The sequence below is a fragment of the Dipodomys ordii genome, unplaced genomic scaffold (genome assembly GCF_000151885.1).
Source record: "Dipodomys ordii isolate 6190 unplaced genomic scaffold, Dord_2.0 Scaffold157, whole genome shotgun sequence".
Taxonomy (NCBI): Eukaryota; Metazoa; Chordata; class Mammalia; order Rodentia; family Heteromyidae; genus Dipodomys; species Dipodomys ordii.
In genome coordinates, this window is record NW_012267373.1 from 5,801,754 (window position 1) to 5,816,208 (window position 14,455).

A 14,455-nucleotide genomic window follows, 5' to 3' on the forward strand; every position below is an offset into this window, starting at 1 on the left:
ACGGGAACTTAAAGCTTTGAAGGGTGGAAGGTTGAATCAGTAAAGTGTTTTGAAGGATGTTCTGCCCTTTTAAATGCAGTGATACTGTCTTTGTTTCAAATTGCAAGTTAAGTGTAATATACTGCTTGTTCTCATTGCAGCTTCAGATGAAGGATGCAGTGAATTTGATAGAGCTCGGTGTGGCCAGATTTCCAAATGGCAAAGCAACATGCTAATAGCTTTTTGTTGTTGTTGTTACATTGCTGTGTATTACTGTTTGCATGGTTTGGGTTCCTTTTGTATGCATACTTTTTTCATCTCCACACAAGTCATTAAATATGTATCCCTTGAGATTTTCAAATTGGTTTATAGAAAAGTTTTAGTAACATTTTTCCCTTCCTGGAATCTTACAATAAATTACTAGCTTCTCCTAAAAATTATTTTTTACATCATGTACCTCAAAATGTCTAGTATAAATGAATAAAAATAAGGCATTTGTACATACATTGAAAGACAAAACTTGGTACAGAGAAATTTAAAATCTAAGGATTTTCAAATTGAATCTGCATTAGTTTTAAGCAATTTTTTTTGCTTCAAGCATGTGATGTATACATATATGGAAATGTTAAAGTAAAATCTGTTCATTTATACTAATATGCATTAGTAACTATGAAATTTACTTAGGAGATGTCATGAAAATGATAACAAGATGTCAGGATATCAAGAAAAAAAACCGAAGTGATTCCTTACATAATTAAAAAAATAGTGTTTTCTCAAATGAAGCCTTGACATATATTTTGAGCTTATAGTTTTCTTAAATCAAGCCAGCATATTTAAAATACAAGAAACTCAGTGAAATTAGTATTAATTGAATGGAAACCCAAAGTGTAGGATAATCTGCTTCTGGATTTTCTTCCCAAAGAAAACTAGTTCAGGCCATCTAGTAAAATAAAACTAGAAAACAATAGGCAAAGAGAGCTTAGTAAAAATCTGAATACTAGAATTTTAAATGAAGTTTTATTATAATACTTACATTTTTTAAGTTGGAACAAGTCTAAGGTGGTAAATAAACCAATGCCACATAAAGTGCTACAAATTGTCTTTATATAGGATTTAATTTTGGAAGTCCTTAATTCTTTGGTCTGGCAAAAAGATGTTCTTGAAGTGAATTTGCTTTACAAAGGAGATCTTTGAAAATAGCAACAGAAGAAATTTTCTCTTAAAAGAGTACTTTAAAATGATAAATTCTGAATTGTTTGGGTTAATACATTTTTTATTTATTCAGTTTTTCTGTTACTGCTTTAGCCAACAGTCCAGTTGATGTCTTGTCCTATGCTTGAGGGACATATTTTGAGAAAGTAAAAATAAATGTCTTAAATTAAAAAGCTTCTATATTTTGAGTTCTGAAATTTGAAAAGATATCTTAAGTTCAAACTAGAATAAATTCTGACTAACTTAATCACTTTCTGACTGAAGGTGATTTCTGAATCACTTATTTTTATGTGAGAGAATTACTATTTTTTAAAATACAAATCTGCTTTCCTTTAATTCATTAAAAAAAAGTCCTAACCATTGTTTTGACTATGTCTTGAGCAGTGTCTATTGTAGAAAAAGTGATTTTCTTCATTTCTTGACATTTTAACGATTCGTTTTAATGGAAAAAAGTATGAGAGAAGTGTTGGGCATTTTTTTCTTTCTTTTATATGAATAGGTTGTTCATGTTTAGGGAATTTATTTCACATAAAATCCTAAGGCTTCATTCTAAGGACCTGAATCAGGTGAAGAACTGGATGCTGTCCAGTTTCCACATTTCAACTCTTGCTTAGTTGTTAGATATAACTCAAATCCATGCCGAGCTTAGACAGTTCTCTCAGTTTTCTCTGCACCAGGTTAAACATAATTATCCTTTCAAAGAGCTTCCCTACTGAGATGCAGAGTAGGAGTAAATAGAAGAATGTGAGATATTCACAAAGCAGGTAATTAAAAAAGGTAGACCTAACAGACTATAGAGGGAGCTGCTTGTCTTTAGTATTACTGTAAGGAACAACATTACATTCTTTTCTTTAATTTCCCTTCAACTCTGAACGTTTTAGATGCTGTTAAATAAGTAAAATTTTAAATATAAAAAAACTGGGAGTTCTGAAATGTTACATATATGTGTAGATGTTTATTTAAAATATGTATTCTTTATATTTAATAAATAACTGGAATAAACTACCATAATGACCTGAATATTTTAGTAAGTTAGTAGATTAATACATTTAATTTGAGTATAATTTTGAAAGCTATAATGTTTGTCAAAACTCAGATAACAAAAATTTCTGTAATGAAAGTCTTCGTTTCTTTATATTTTATATACTACACATTAAAAATAGATTTTTGTTTTTTTCCAGACAAAATATTTTAAGATCAGATAAATCTATTTGGTTATAATGATTAAATATTTTCAAGAGCAGTGCAGAGATTTAGTGATGCCTCATTGCAAACAGAATTGGTCACATTAGCATTTGAAGTTCTAGCATTTTTTTTAAGCTTTCTGTATTATGTTTGATTAAAACCATAATCAGTGAATTAGAAGCTTCAAGCAGGAGCCCTCTTAAATCTGGGAACAGAAGAATCAGGCAGTTGTGATTCAGTTCTGTCAATGAACACTTACAGAGAACTTACTTTATTTTGTTGTTTGTTTTTGGGTCTGGTCGTGGGCCTGAACTCTGGGCCTGGGCGCTGTCCCTCAGCTCTTCAGCTCAAGGCTAGGGCTCTACCAATTGAGCCACAAGGCCACTTCTGGCTTTTTTTTTTTTTTTTTTGCTTATGTGGTGCCTCTGGCATGCAAGGCAAGCGCTCTACCACTGAGCCACCTTCCCAGCCCAGAGAACTTACTTTGTCAAGTTATTTTAGTTATCTTTGTTTAAAACAACTTTTTTCCCCCAGAAACGTACATTGCAGTAGAGCTGATAGAAATTTAAACATAATTGAAATACAGAATAGTCTATAATAGAAATTTATGTAAGAAATTCTAAGAACTCAAAGTAGGTCATGTTCAATGATCACCTAGAAGTTGTAAGGGAAGGCTTCATTGAAGCCTTAAGTCATCTTAAATAAATTTTTAAAAAATTTCAGCCAGGCACTGTTGGTTCATGTCTATAAATTTGCCTACTCAGGACTGTGAAATTAGAATTTGAAAGCCAGTCCGGGTAGGAGATTCCAGAAGACTCCAGTTAAACTTCCCCAAAGCCAGCCAGAAGTGAAGGTATGGCCCAAATGGTAGAGAGCCAGCCTTGAGTGAAAAAGTTCAGCGACAGTACCCAGGCCCTGAGTTCAAGTCCCAGGACCAGCCTCCTCTACCCCCAAGAAAATTCTAATAGAGGAACAGATAGAAGGTAATTACCTGCTCTCTGAATGCAGGGCTCTTGGCAGAATGTATCAAAATTCTTGAAATGTTCCTTTTGACCCCAAATACTAGCCTTAGGGATTTTAATCTGAACATCAATCTTTCAGCAAGTCTTTGGAATCAATCCTACTTTTCATTATTCATCACCACCCTAGGATAAGCTACTAGCATTTTTGAGTACAGTAATTCCTAATCTTGGTTTATCCCAATTCATTCTGTCCTGTTCTAATCTGATTTCTGCACTATAATCAGATCTTTTCAAAATGCTTACCTGATTATATCACTCTATATGTGATATGCTTCAGTAGTTTTCCATTATACCTAGAATACAGACCCAACTCCATGTCTTATGTGATGACATCTATCTGTCTCACAAGGTCTTGCATAACATGACCCCCCCCTCCCTTTCTGTCTATTCATGGCTAGAGCCATATTCTTCTTGCCCTGCTCTTTGTGTTCCTGCCATATTGGTATTATTTCAGTCCCATATTCTTGCCATACTCCCACAGGAGGGAGGGTTTTGTAATTGTTGTTCCTTCTGTCAGGAATTTTTTCTTTCTTTCACCTAAACTCCCAACATATCCTTCCTCAAGGAAACCTTCCCTATCATAGACCCTTAAAGCTCTCCATAGTACTTGCTGTAGTTGTATGTTGGAGAATAACATCTGTTTTTTGGGCGGGTTAACACCTGTTTTTTCTCAGTAGATGGTAACCTCCAGAAATATTGGTAATACATTTCCTTTTGCTCACCATTATAAAGTTTATGCTTACCACAGTGCTGAAACTTAAGCACTAATTGTAATAATTAATCAGTAGATAATTTTTTATTATAGTGAACAATCTTAGATATCCAACAGGTTGCATAAATTTTATGTATTCCATAGTACAATATTATATATCATTAAAACCTTGTTTTCAAATAGTGAGAAAATAATGTGAGAAAATGGTGCCAATTTATTTGATAAAAATCAGTTTACAAAATAGTTACTTAGCTAATATACACCAAAGTAAAAAGATTGCTTCCTTCTAGAAGATGTTTTATATTGCTCAGACTTTGAAGAGTATATGTATTGATTTCATAATTTGTAAACCTATCCATATACAAATTTAGGAATAATCAATTTTCTAGATGTGGTTCATAAACAATAAAAATATAAGAAGTTCATATGGTCTTTAAAATAAATACTAACCAAAAAGCATGATTGCATGATGATAGTAACTGATCTTGATTATATAACTTCCATTTAGGAGTTTGCAAAAGCAATTTTGTGTTAGAGCAAACTAATAATTTCTAGTTTTATTATATATATTTATGTGTATGGCTATTTTAGTTTTAAAAAGTAGCATGGTTTTAGCATATGGCAGCAATGAAACAGGAAAGGCCAGAAATGAACTTAAAAACATAAAGAAAACTAGTCAAAAGTAATTGAATGTTTACTCATCAGTAGGGAAAAGAACAGTTATTTAAGCAGGTTGTCTGTGACTCACTCCTGTAATTTAGCTACTCAAGAGGCTGACACTTTAGGATCTCTGTTCCAAAGCCAGTTGAGGCAAAGAAATCCTAGGGACTCTTCTCCATTTACCAACAATATGCTGAAAGTGACAGGTAGCTCAAGTGGTAGAGCATTAGACTTGAGGGAAAAATCTAAGCAAGAATATGAGGCCCTGAGTTCAAGACCCAGTACTGACACAAAAAAACCCAAAACAGTTATTTTTATGAACATTGTTGGAATAGCCAGCTACTATTCTAGATAAATTGTTAAATTTGACTTCTTTGAGGAGCCAAGATTTAAATTTGAAATAAAAAACAGGATAGTTATTTTTGATGTAATTCAGGAATGGGCAAGATCTTTCAGAGTATGAAAAAAAACAACTAAGGCTAGATTCTATATGGGGAAAGAAGTTGTGAATTTAAAAGGTAAACAGACTAATGAAATTTATTAGTGTACCTTTGACAAAATACTAATTTCATCCTAATACTCAAACAGCTCCTATAGTAATCCAGTAGAAAAATGGCAAAGAGAATTCACATAAGATTCCACATTTTATTTATGATGAAGATGTAAACTAAAGAGGGAAAGTGATATTTATCACCTCCTATTGGCAAAGATTGGCTACAGAGTATACCTTGAATTGGGAATAGGGAAAGCGAATGGACTGATAGGAATATAAAATATTCATGTTGTATGGAAAGTAATTTGGAAATAGTTTTCTAATTAAAAGTTCACTTTTATTTTATTTTCACATTTATTTTAAACTAGTAGTTCAACTCCAAGATTTTATTCCATGGAAGATTTTTGTATATGTCTCAGGTAAACATGTAAGAATTACATGTTTGAAGCATTATTTGTAATTGTTACAGAGTGGAAACAACCTGAACATAAATCAATGTGGAATTGGTTAAGTGAATGAATTGCTGTGTCTATTTAATGAGATATTAGACAATTCTTAAAAGTTGTGAGGCAACATACGACTGTGGTGCCATGTCTACATAAAACATAAAAGAAAAAAAAGCCAAATGAAAGTAGATTGCTGTTTTGTGTGGTTTAGAGATAAAGAACGAGATGTGTATTTATCATCTCTGGAAAAATATATGAGAATTTGGTAACAGTGACTGCTTCCAGTGAATGAATTGTTAATTAGAGGACAAAAGTAGACTTTTTTTTTCCCCTGTAGTATACCAAACTGATCATTTTTGAACATATATGTGTGTGTGTGTGTGTATATATATATATATATATATATATATATATATATATATATATTTACCATGTCTGTGTAACATCTATTCAAAGTGAGTATTTTTAAGAATGTTGTACTTTCACGAATTTTAAAGGAAAAACAAAAATAAGGCCATAATAGTTGTAAACAGTAGCAAAATGATTGCTGCAATATTGTTTATTTTTAGGTTTATAAGACGTCTTTGTAATTGAGTGCTTTCAACTGATGATGCTACATGGCTCACTGAAGGGTGGTTCTAGTGGAATGGGTCTAAAAGAAGGCTTCTTTGGGATTTTTATAAACACCATAAGTGGTAACCAACAGTTAATACTTGTGATGATATTTGCATTAAAGGAGATGTTTTACTAATTGGAATTTACTTTAGCAGCCAGCCACAGGGAGTGCAGCTGTCTCTTGTGGAAAAGGGATTGTGGAACTGCTCTTGGAGTTTGTATTCAGGGGGCCTGAGGAACATACCTTCCAGTGCAAGGTGCAGCAAATACAAAAGCAGAGAGAGTGAGCAGGGGTGAGGGAGATGGGAGGCAGCAAGCTCTAGGCCTGAATCTATATTCCCACCTACTGGATCCTTCTTGCAGTGTATTTGATGCACTATTTAGCTTGCTGCATGATAACTTCCTGATACTGTATATGCTCCATAATACATACATATTATATGTATGTGTGTATTTACATACATATGGAACATATATAGATATATATTGTTGAAGTATTATTCTTGATGTGAGAAGGTTTGAATTTAAAATTTATGTTATGAATTTTAGCATTACATATGTCAAATACCTACCTTTTCTTTAATTATATGAAAATAGACTTTTTATGTATATACCAGATAGATGCCTCCAGATGTCTTCCTGTGCTGAACATATATTAATTACAATATGAAAAGAGTTGGGAAACACCATTCTAGTCAAATTTTGTCATTATATATATGGAAAAAAAATTGTAGATAAGCAGATGCAGGGTTTTTCCCGTATCTGATGGTTGGTTGGTATCTGGCTGGGTTTGAAAATGAAATGAAGGTTAGGTCTTAATCTAACCTAATGGTAGGTCTCAATCTAACCTTCATTGCTTCATACTGACCCCCAAACTTATATTGAAGGAAGTAATTGATGATAATTAAAAGAAAAAAAATCACAGAATTGGAGCATTCATGAAAAGAACCTCATATACTAATTTAGAAAATTTTAAAGGCCTGTTGTCTAGCAGTGGTTAGACTCTTGTAGACTAGATTATAGTAAGATTCATTTTGTGAAGTATATGTGTTAAGAATAAATAATAAGACCAGGGGCTGGTGGCTCATTCCTGTAATCTTAGCTAAAGAGGAGGCTGAGATCTCATGTTTGTGGTTTGAAGCCAGTCCACTCAGGAAAGCCCATGACACTCTGATCTGAAATTAATTACCAAAGTTGCTGGAAGTGGAGCTGTGGCTCAAGTGGTAGAGTGCAGCTTTGAGCAAAAAAGCTCAGGGACAGTGCCCAAGGCCCTAAGTTCGAGCCCCAGGACTGGCACAAATAATAAAAAGTAAAATTTAGATATTGTAAGAGAAATTCTAGAACAGATCTAAGCAAAAATTGATGCCCAAATTGTAAGTTTTCCAAAATATTTTTAGACCCTTGAGATTCTTCCATGCTATACTTGTATTGTTTTTCCTTATTCTTTCCTTCCCTCACTGCCGTTTCTCCTATCCCTCTCTCCCTCCCTCTTTATTTTGTAATATTGGCAATTAAAGATAGTACCTCCCATTTGCTAGGCAAATACTGCTAGCCACTTGAGCCGTGCCATTTAAATTTGTTCTTGAGATAGGATCTTCCTAATTTTCCCCAGGCTGGCCTCAAAACTTTGATCCTTCCGATTCCACTGGGATTACAAGTGTGTGCCACTATGCCTGGCTTTATAATTACATTTTTCTTACTTTTTATTGGACTAGAATTCAATTAAAAACAATCAAAGTGAAATATAATTAGGGCTCAAATATGTTGGGTTTTAAGTAGAGTAGTTGCTATTGGTCCTAGATATTTCAAACTAATACCTAAAAATTCACTGAGTAAAAAAATTTACTGAGTAAAATATGGGATATGCTATAGATTATGTCACTTTGGTACCTCCTTGTTGTTTTAACATTACAGTGATACAAATGAAGAATCCGTGGGGCTAGTGTCAGTGGCTCAGCCTGTATTCCTAGCTAAGGGCCCCAGTAGTTTATGCCTGTAACTCTAGCTACTCAGGATTCTGAGATGTGAGGCTCTTGATTGAAACCAGCCTCTAAAGGAAAATCTGTGAGACTCTATCTCCAGTTAACCACCAAAAAGCTGGAGGTGGAGCTGTAGCTCTAATGGTAGAGCTCTAGAAATGCTCAGGACAGCACCCTGGCCCTGAGTTCAAGATCCAAGAATGGTACAAAAAAAAAAGTTGGAAGTGGCGTTCTGGCTCAAGTGGTAGAGTGCTTGTCTTGAGCTGAAGAGCCCAAGGACAGCGCCCAAGCCCAGAGTTCAAGCCCCACGACCGACAAAAAAAAAAAAAAGTCAATATGAATTAAGGAACAATGAACTTTGGATGAAATTAGGTTAACTTGAGATTTCCACGTCAATATAAGTAAACTGGAATGGCTATGTTAGGCAATGAAAAAAAAGTCCATTGATCAAACATTATGTTGGATACATTTTAGAGAACAAAAAACTTTATAAGATTGTCATAGTCCCTTAATTTTTGTTTCTATTCTTTTTAAGTTTTCCAGATAATCTTCTGTGTTTGTTCTAGTTTTCTGCAGATTTTTAAATACTTTAGCTTTTGAATGAAAACTCCTTTGTTGTTTAATTAGTATTAGTAAACTGGACTGTTTTCTGCAGCAGAAATTGAATGTATGCCTAGCAAAATGAACTCTGAGAAAAATGTATAGTAATTGTCATTGAAAAATTTATATACATATATATTTTGACCAATTTTTTTTTTTTAGGCAGTGGTTTTGGAAATACTAAGACTGAGGGCAATTACCTTGGGGGCAGTTATTTAATTCTCTTTGGGTTCTGAGTGCATTTTACTATATAAACAACTCCAATAAAAGAAAATGTGTTACTTAAAAAAATGCCTTGTCTAATAATATAACAGTTAAGAAGTTTTCTATTTTTCATCCACCTTTTAAAATTATAAAAGAAGTATAACAAGAATTAAAAGAAATTATTTTTAATATACAAACATTTCCACGTCAAAGTAATTTATATGTTAGGTTTTGTTTGAGATGCAAAATGAAAACTTTGTAAGCATACATGTTAATATGTGAAAGAATGTAAAGTTGAAACATGTTGGCATACTCTTAGTTTCTCAGAACAAGAAAATGACTAATCTAAATTTCATTTCAGAATAAAAACCAAGACAAGCCACATAAAAGCAACCTAAAAATTAAACTGTCATCATATTATTTGTTTTAAAACTATGGAATAATATATCTGAGGAAGATTACTCTCAAAATTGTTTTTCTCAATTTCAAGTAAGTAATTTGTTTTGGTTAATATATTGGGGGTGAGGGGAGTGGGGTGATCCTTGGCATTGAAATCGATAAATCCTATCATCCTTAAAGTAATAACTCAAATATCCACCTCTTGAAAGCCTCTGTGATTCCTTTGCCCTCTCTAAAAGATCGTCTCCTTGGTTTTCCAAGTCTTTAACCCCCTTCCATATTGCTATTAAAGGACTTAATACATTGAGTATTGTTTGTAGCACTAGTCACATAACACTTACCCTTATGTATCTCCCTACCCCAATACTTAATTTCACTGTCTTCCATGCTGAAAGACCCTGAACAAGTTAATTTTACTTCTCTGTGCCTTAATTTCCTTCTCTGTAAAATGAATTATAATTATTTCTATCCTACAGGATTTTAATGATTGAATAAGATAACCAGCAAATGTCTGGCATTTATAATAACAAATGTTATTTACCCTTCTATCTTCAGAATCTACCACATTATCTTAATATATTAAGCACTCTTTAAAATGTTTGAATAGATTGGAAAAGAAAAGTTGAGTTTTCAGCATTTATACATTCCTTACAAGTGTAAAGTGAAAAACTTACACATTGTAGGGTAAGACTTTTTATAAGGGGCTGTGACACATATATAGACTATATAGTCACCTGTGTAAAACACTCCAAAAAATTGGCTTTAGCCATGTGCTGGCTAGCTCACACTTGTAATCCTAGTTACTCAGGTAGCTGAAATCTGGAGGATCATGGTTTGCAAGTATTCTGGGCATAAAAGTCTTGAGATTCTATCTCCACTTAAACAGACTGAAGTGTGGCTCAGATAGTAGATCAAAAGCCAAACAATCCTGAGGCCTTGGGATTCAACTGCAGTACAGAGACATACACATACAAAAAAGAGTTCTGAGTAGGCCTGATGTTTTTTCTTCTTTTAAGCTGTTGATAGGGAAGTGGAGAAGGGGGAGTGTTAAGTCATTAATCAAGGAGTAATGTTATAGTTCCTTAATGCCGCAGGTTAGATTGAATGTGTTTCTTTTGAGAAGAGCCTTATTTTCACTAGCCATTAGTGTTTTTCTTCTAATGATGGTAAAACATGTTCAAATTGTATATACCAGATGTTACAGTAAAGGTGACATGTCAGTAGGGCTTTATTGCTCCTGTTTTTGCCTTTTGGGAAAAATGGATCCTTTGGCTTTTAGACCTATTGAGGATTGTGGAATGTAGGCCAAATGATTCATTATTGCCTAGAACTTCAGTTGTCTGTATTGTATCTTTTCTATATATTTCTAGACTTTGCTTCTTATAACCTCTTATTTTTTTCATGAAATAACAAATATTTTCAAGTTAATTTTTAATGTACTATTGGCTGATGATACTTAGGGTTTTGAAATAGAAATCATTTATTAGTTAAATACTTTAATTTTATATCATTTTATTAACAGGTGGTGGACCATTTATTGAGCCTTTCCTTACTGTCTGTTGTGTTCTAAGTGATTTAATCTTGACAATAATTTTATAAAATGAGTACTGTTATTCCCATTTACACTTGTGGCCTAAAGAGGTTAATGAACTTTCTTGTAACTAATATTGGCTAATTTTTACCTCATAGCATGTGAGAGTTAAATGAGAAAACATGTATTAGGCTGTTACCCATCTGATCAGGAGAAATAGAGAAGCAAAATCTGAGATGTCTCCTTACATTTCAGAATACATAGTAGCCATTATTGAGACACCACAGTGATCATAAGAATATTCTCATTCACCCTTTTTTTGTGTGTGTGTGTGATAGTATCCTAGTTTTCTATTTTTTCTTAGTCAATATTTTCTCCTTTCAAATGTGCTCATTTGGATTGATTGTTTTAGGTATATGTATTTATAGATAACGGTAGGACTTTAATACCAATCTAATATATTTTTGTAAATTTTAGTGTAATGAAACAAATATGGTCATCCCTTCACTTTCTTAGGCTCTGTATCCAGAGAGTCAACCAACATAGGATGAAAAATATTTAGGGGAACAGTATGTGTGCTGAATATATAGACTCATATTTTCTTTTTATTCCTTGGACAATAGGATATAACAACTATATCACTTATATTAGGTATTTAAGTAACACAAATGATTTAAAGTACATAGGAAGCAGTGTATATGTTTATATGAAAATACTGTGTCACTTTATATTAGGAACTTGAACATCTGTGAAGGGATCCTGGAACCATTCCTTAGGAGATATCAAAGAATAGCTGTATTTTCATTATAAAAATTTAAAAACAGAACAAATAAAGCAGAATTTTTCTTTCATCATCAGTCTGCTGTACCCTCCCTCCCCCACCATCAGCTTTTGCTGTTAACAGAAATGTTCCCCAAACTAAGTATTGCAAAGCAGTAGGCATTTGATTGACTACAGTTCTGGACTGGGCTGAGTTAAGCATTTCTGCTATTATTTCTAGGCTCATGTCTATGACTGCAGTTAGCTGATAGGTCACCTGGGAGGTGGTTGGTCTAGGGTTGTTTTACATGTAGCTCTAGAATTTGGTCCCAGTTGGTGGCCAGGGTGTTGGAGGATATCTCTGTGTATCTATAATACATGTCTCCAGTAGACTGGTCATGACTCTGTTATCTAAAGGCAATACTAAGATTTATAGGAGCAGCAAGAGAAGGCAAACCCCACTATTTTCTGTTGTTTCATTAGCCAGCACAAATCACATGGCCAAATACAGAGTTGGTCTGGTAAGAATTTCTCAATGGATGGAAGTTAGGGAGTCATTGTAATCCATTATACTACAATTGCTGGCTGACTTATTTTTTAGGACACATTTGGCAGTTTAATGGTGTAATGATTTTGTTTGTTTGTTTGTTTGTTGTTTTGCTTTTATGATGTTGGGGACTAAAGCCAGCACATGCTAAACAAGCACTCTGCCACTGAGCTATAACACCAGTCAATAGTGTTTGTGTAAATATATTTGATGATTCAGATTAGTCCCTTTTGTTTTTATTCCATTCTCATTCATCCCCAATATTGTTCACCTAACAGATATTTATAGGACATACTCAATAAGGTATCATAAAATGAACAACAGATATAGCAGAAATATTGTATCCGACAAGTTTTATGTATTTGCCTACCTGTTTGCTTCATGTGAACATAATTCTATAAAAGCAAATAATAACAACTAGTTGAAAATAACCAACAGTTCACACTAGGTTGAATAATGTGTGCTAGGTTTATCTAGATTTATCTTACAAGGAATTCTTTAAATATTAAAAATTGCAATACAGAGGTTTTAGTCTATTCCTAACAAAAATATGCTTTTCCCATGTGTTCATAATTATGTTCTCAAATACTTTGATCTTAACCTATCCAATGGATAAAACATGGCCCTCTGTGTAGTTTTAGTTTGCATTTCTTTTAGTAAGATTGTCTATTTTAGAGACATTTCTATTTCTTTTAAAATATACTATTCATCTTTTACCTGTTTTCCTACTGAGAATCTTAATATTTGCTTATTGATTCTGAGGTGTTCATGCTTTTATATAAACTGGTCTCTGTCTTTGACTTGAGTTGAATATGTTCTTCTCAATTTCTCTTTATGGCAAATACATTTTATTTAAATAGTGTTTCTTCATTTTATAAAAAAGTTGCGTCTTAAATGAAGCTTTTCAGGAACATTTGGATGAAGTTATGTTAAAGTTTAGGGCCCAGATTTATATACTTAAGCCTGTTATCCTAGCTACATGGAAGTATAAATAAGAGGGTCTCAGTCAAAGGTCCAACTGTGAAACACTGTAAAATTTAATTAAAAAACAAAATTAAAATTTAATTAAGGGAGGGGAAGGGGATATGGGAAGGGATAGGAAGGGAAACAAAGGAGGAGGTAACAGTGCTTGATAAGAATTGTACTCATTACCTTGCTGATGTAATTGTAACCCCTCTGTATGGTATTTTCACAATTAAAAAAAAACTGAAAAAAATTTAATTAAGAAACCGGCTGAGTATGGCTCAAGTGCTCAGTATTTCCAAGTTAAAAAAAATGCTAATGCCGGGTGCTGGTGGCTCATGCTTGTAATCCTAGCTACTAAAGAGGCTGAGATCTGAGGATCCATGCTTCAAAGCCAGCCCGGGTAAGAAAGTCCATGAGACTCTTATCCCTAGTTAACCACAAGAAAACTGGAAGTGGAGCTGTGGCTCAAGTGGTAGAGCGCTTGCCTTGAGCTGGAAAGCTCAAGGACAGTGTCCAGGCCCAGAGTTAAAGCCCTACAACTGACTCCTGCCCCCTTCCCCCCCCAAAAAAGGGTGCTAGGCATAGAACATGGAAGGAAAAGATTCTGATGTCATCATTTTGTATTAGAGAGCTTATCTTTTAAGACTGTAACTTAGAAAGTTTCTAAAGCATTCTGTTTCATTTTCTTTTTCTACTTTTAGATTTGTTTGTACCCTTGAGATTGCTACTTTTCATAGTGTAATCTGAGAAGTGAACCATCCTTTGGAGGGCTAATTTTAGATGGTGAGGTTGTACAACATGGGTGGAAATTAGAAAATACTTTGAATCAATTAGAATAAGTGTTTAATGCTATTTTGAATCTTACATATTTCACTTTATATGTGATTGATGTGCTTAACACATAAATATATGGTAGTAGTTTAAACAGTATTCTATACTTTAATCCTTTATCTTTCAACCAGCTCTTTATTAATCAACAACACACATAAAACACATATATGTATATGTGTGTATATGTATATATATATATATATACACCAGATGTATATATACACACATATATACACACATGCACACACACACACATATATACAAATCAGCCTGGAGATCACATTAAAAAAAGAAAGTGTAGCCTTTTTGCAATAG

At 33.4% G+C, this 14,455-nt stretch overlaps 1 protein-coding gene across 1 annotated transcript in view; it reads left to right on the forward strand.

Annotated features, from left to right (window-relative positions):
* The first annotated feature begins 9,465 nt into the window (after nt 1-9,465).
* Nucleotides 9,466-14,455, forward strand: part of Rev3l (REV3-like, polymerase (DNA directed), zeta, catalytic subunit) — a 135,031-nt gene continuing 130,041 nt past the window's right edge. Inside the window, exon 1 of the mRNA XM_013032823.1 lies at nt 9,466-9,596. The gene's annotated coding sequence lies outside the window, so the exon portion shown is untranslated. The remainder of the gene's footprint in view (nt 9,597-14,455) is intronic.